The sequence below is a fragment of the Solanum pennellii genome, chromosome 1 (genome assembly GCF_001406875.1).
Source record: "Solanum pennellii chromosome 1, SPENNV200".
Lineage (NCBI taxonomy): Eukaryota > Viridiplantae > Streptophyta > Magnoliopsida > Solanales > Solanaceae > Solanum > Solanum pennellii.
The window spans coordinates 25,744,439-25,749,515 of NC_028637.1; the positions used below are offsets into that span (position 1 = coordinate 25,744,439).

A 5,077-nucleotide genomic window follows, 5' to 3' on the forward strand; every position below is an offset into this window, starting at 1 on the left:
AGCAACAAAAAATTTTGAATGCTTCGTGTATTTGAAATTAACAGTAAGTTGCTAGTAATGAGGTGCAATCAAGAGAATGTGACTAAAAATGCAGGTTGAAAACGAAAAGGCAACTGAATATAACTGAAAATTGCAAGTTGAAAACAAGAATTCCACTGAAAATTTCAACATGACATAGGTCCTGAGATACTACGTCGTTCCACATTGACGGAAAATGAATGATATGTGTCTGCCTTAAATCCCCATGTCTAACTTGGACGGCTGGGAGTTGACATTAATAAAGCATAACAAAAATCATCCTCTGCAAATAAAATTGTATTGGCATATACTTTTCTTTAGATACTATTTTGACATGAAATGATGTTTAGTATCATGATGCAATAAAAATAGGCATAATACATATTTGGACCCTAAATTTGGCTGCATATTTTAACTTTGACCTCTAAATTTCATAGTGCACAAACATGCACTTTAACTATGCTACCTTTAAATAAATAAAAACCCTGTTTGTGGAGCCAAATAGAGTAAAATGCAAACACTCATACGTTTATTAATGAGTCACTTAATGGCTACAACTAATCAAATATTTTACACATCCATTTTAGAATTAAACAAAAATAAAATGAGATATTGATTTGGAAATATAAAAAATATATATATTAGGGATTCATTAACGGTAGAGTTATCATTTCAGATTTTTTTTTACTGTTCTGGGCCTCGAAAATTACTCCTAACTAGCTCAAATTATGTGCACATCACGCGTTTCTCCAAGTATGGCTCACATGCTTATTTATTAAAAGGTTAAATAGTTAACATGCTTGTTTGTGCAATATGAAAGTTGGAGGTCAAAATTAAAATTTGAAGTCAAGTTTAGGATCCAACATATGTATTATGCCATAAAAATAACATAAGTATTGCAAAAAATTCTAAAACAGAAGAGACTTAATTTCTACATAACTAGTCTTTCACTATTACTATAAATGCCTTTGATGCGGTGGTTCGTAGGAAGCCCCTTTATTTCTAATGTTTTCCAACTCTTTCTTGTGATATCATAACACGAGCATAAAGCACCTGACTCTAAGTTGAGGATGAATAAAATCTGCCCATCACAAAACATGCATGATATTATGACATGGAGTATGATTTTTGGTGGTATGTGCTTTGACATTGTACGATAGTGAATGATATGACTCTCCCATTCTTCTTATTTCTGAATTAGTCCTAAAACCCTCAAGTGAATATACTAACATGACCATTTTGGATACTTATTGCTAGATTACCCCTCACCTCTATCAACTCGTAATACCACCACTTAGATGAATTATTCAATACAATAAGTTCAGAACTTACGGTATTAAGATCAAATGCATCTATAGGAAGTGTTACTCAAAGGAAAACAAAACTATAGTTAACTCCATTGATGCAAACGCCGGGCTTGTACGAAATTGATTTGGAAATCCTTTGAGACTTTCTCCATGATTTTTCAATGCCTGATGTAAAAACACATTGTTTTATGTACAATCCGCTACCATCTCATGTCAAAAGAACTTTGTACTTATTTTTTTCTAGCTCAAAACCTAACCAATCGTAAAAGAGAGACTTATCATCATTTACTTGGGAAGATATCTTACTTCTCCTGTACTGGGTTTAAAATTGCAGCAGGTTTTTCAACGAAAAATAAACAGTTAAGGCAACTGATAACAAAACCTATAGGGGTATAGAAGGGTAATTATAAAACCTCCGAATTTGAACAAGTCTGGAAGCAGAGCTTTTTCCATATTCCTTTTGCTGATCAGCGATGCAATAAAATTCCCTTCCCTTCAAGAAGTATCTTGTTCCACCTTGACGGATCATAGAATGAGATGTGGATATCGCTAAATGAATAAAAAACAAGAGAATTTAAGAACATAGTTACGCACTTGAAACACATTAGTGATTTAAAATGAAGCCATGTTACTATTTCAAAGACATAATACATAAATGTGCCCTTTAACTTGGCTTCGAATCACATTTATGCCCTTCAACTTTGGGTGTGCACAAGTAGACACTTAAACTGGTATAAATTTGAACAAATAGACATACATGTATGATATGTCATCCTACATGTGATTTTTTGTCCTACGTGGTGTCCTTCGTGTATTGTGCAATGTAGGACTCATGTGTTTATTTATTTAAAAGTTTGATAGTTAAAGTGTCTATTTGTGCATTATGAAAGTTGGAGGTCAAAGTTAAAATTTGAATCCAAGTTCAGGGTCCAATATATGTATTATGCCATATTTGAATGACTATTTCTTCAGGAATTGATGGATTCATCTTCTTGTACACAAGTTTGATGTTTTATTTTAAGGTAATGAAGAAACAAACAAGAGTTGCACCTCGCAGTCCAAAAAAATCCAATCAAATCGTGCCCTGCTCAATTTTTCTTTTTCCTACAATTTCTGTTTAGAGTTTTTTTATAAAAAAATATCAACTTTTTTGCAATAATATTGTTTTTAGGATTTTAAAACAAAAAAGAAGAAGTTCACTTTTTTGCAGTTCTAGTTGTAATGTTTTTAAGATTTTAAAACTAGGAAAAGATAGAGTTATACAAGGAAATAGAGAGACAAACAGGACATCAAAAAGAGGCCAAAAGAAAATAAACATTATGAATTCTTCCAGCAAAATACCTGACGATATAATATTTGAAATATTCTCATGGCTTCCTCTCAATTCCATAATGCGTTTAAAATGTGTTTCCAAATTGTGTTATTGAATCAGAATTAGATTTTTTTGATATCCATAGATGATGTTCTACTGGGATGAAATTCCTTCCGAAAGGAGAAGCCGTTTATTACACAGCGGAGGAAAAGAAAGATGGAAAAACCTTTGTCTCACTTCTTCAAGTTGACAAATTTGATTAAATCCACAATCGTATCCCTACATATTCTCATTTAAGTTCATGTGTTGATGGTTCATTTTGTTATTGGAGAAAATCATCTCTACTAACTTCCAATCCCTGCACAAAAGAAGTAACATTTGTGCCCAATACATATAAACATATTCCTTGGTGTAACTATTCATTTGATTTTGAGCCAAAGGAAAGAAAGTACAAAGTTATCTTAGCAGAATATCATGCTCTAGAAGGATCCATAAAATATCAGATTTTCACTTTAGGCTAGACAAATCATGGAGAAAGAGTAAAAGCATTTTCTCTTGTGTTCCGTCTAGTTGTCCAAATGTTTGCATTAGTGGAGTTATCTATCAGTTCATTTATGAGTCTGTTATGAACGGTTAAAGATCTGCTATTGTTGCATTTGATGTTAAATATGAAAATTGTGAAATTATTGCATTGTAGGAAGCATTTTGGTTGCAATGTCATGTGCTGATAGAGGTGAAGGGTAAATTAGTAGCCATAGATTATGATACTGAAAGTAGACAAAGTGGATACTTGTACATGTGGATTTTATAGAAGACTCCAAGAAAATAATGGGAGAGAAACATCATTCATTTTCCCTTGATACGGACTGATAAAAAACCTATAGTTTATCATTCTCCACTCCCAGTAGTGGAGAGATTGTATTTTTCATGTACTTAAGTCCAAGTGTTGTCAGTTGTTTCTCTTATAATGTCATAAGAAAAAGTTGGAGGGAACTAAAGATCAAGGATTTTGCAAAGGAAAACAACACCAATGACATTTATAGTTATGTTGAACGTCTTGTTTACCTTGGATAATTTTTCTTAAACTCGTGGGCATCATAAGTGCTTGTATGTCCTTTCATTTTTATTCAATTTGGGTAATTTAAGCTTATAGGATCGTATCATTGTTTTTAAAATTATCCAAATAGAAATATATTACATTTATTGTTATGTTGAAAGTCTCATTTTCTTTGGATTATTACGAGTTTTGGTGTATGTACTTATTTCACTAGTTCTTCTTGTTGTTCTCTACATTGTAGATGTTTTCTATATATAACCAACTCAATCTAGTATTCTAAGTGTACTTTATTGACATTGTGTTTTTCAATGATATATTCATATAATTCCCAATACTTTGGTGAGTAAGATCATTTTATCATGGGGAGGATATACTGCCATTGGGTTTTTCAATGACATCATTGATATAAGTACCAATATTTTGGTGAGTAAGATTATTCTATCCTGGGGAGGATAAATTCTATTAACCTTGGGTACTTCGAAAGAGTAATTTCGTGAAGAAGACATTGTGCATTCAGTTGACTCGATTTTCGAGAAAAATATTTTGTGTATTATTTTTAATTTGTTTTTTATTCTATTTTTGATACAGCTTTAATTTTCTAGTTTTGAAAATACTCTTTAAACTTTGTTATTCGTACCATATTTTCCGAAGTTTTTGTTCTAAGTATCATATGAACATTTCTATATTTGAAACATTTCGGATAGGCGGATATATGATGAACAATAAAAATTTAATATCAATTAAAAACTATTGTTATAACTTTGTAAATGATACACTAATGGAATATCAATTCAATAACTTTGTGTATGAGTACGAATTTCAAAATTAAGATTTTTAAAATTGATATCAAACACAAGATTTGTTAAAAATAAATATGAAAAGGAAAACACAAAAGTGGAAAAAAAATACTAAATGTATGAAAATAAGGAGAATAATAGTAGTCAAGTTTGTTGACTACCTGAAAACTTGTTGATGAGAGTTCAATTCCCGACATTGAAATCTCCTTCCTCTTTTTCTATTTCAATAACAATTAAAAAATACTGTGAAAATAAATCATACAAAAAAAATATCAAATCACTTAATATTCAATGAGCAAATAAATAGAGTTAACCCATATAATTGATATTTAAATAATTTCAATCTTCTTTTGAATATCTTCATCTTTATTCCATTTCTGGATGATTGTTGAGGAAACATCCTCTGAGACTTATGTATATTTATTCAAAATTTCATAGTAAATGTATAAATGAAAAAAAATAAGAAAATGAAAAAATAAATTAAGAAATGACAACAACAAACAACTAATTTGAAAGTTGTTCAGACTTTTGGTTGAACGGGAGAGATATGGATAGTAGGGCGGCGATTGGAGAAAGTAAAAATAAA

The 5,077-nt window shown here is 30.8% G+C and overlaps 1 pseudogene; it reads right to left on the reverse strand.

The window, feature by feature from the left end:
- Positions 1-949: 949 nt before the first annotated feature.
- On the reverse strand, positions 950-2,313 carry LOC114075591 (annotated as a pseudogene).
- Between the last annotated feature and the right edge of the window lie 2,764 nt (positions 2,314-5,077).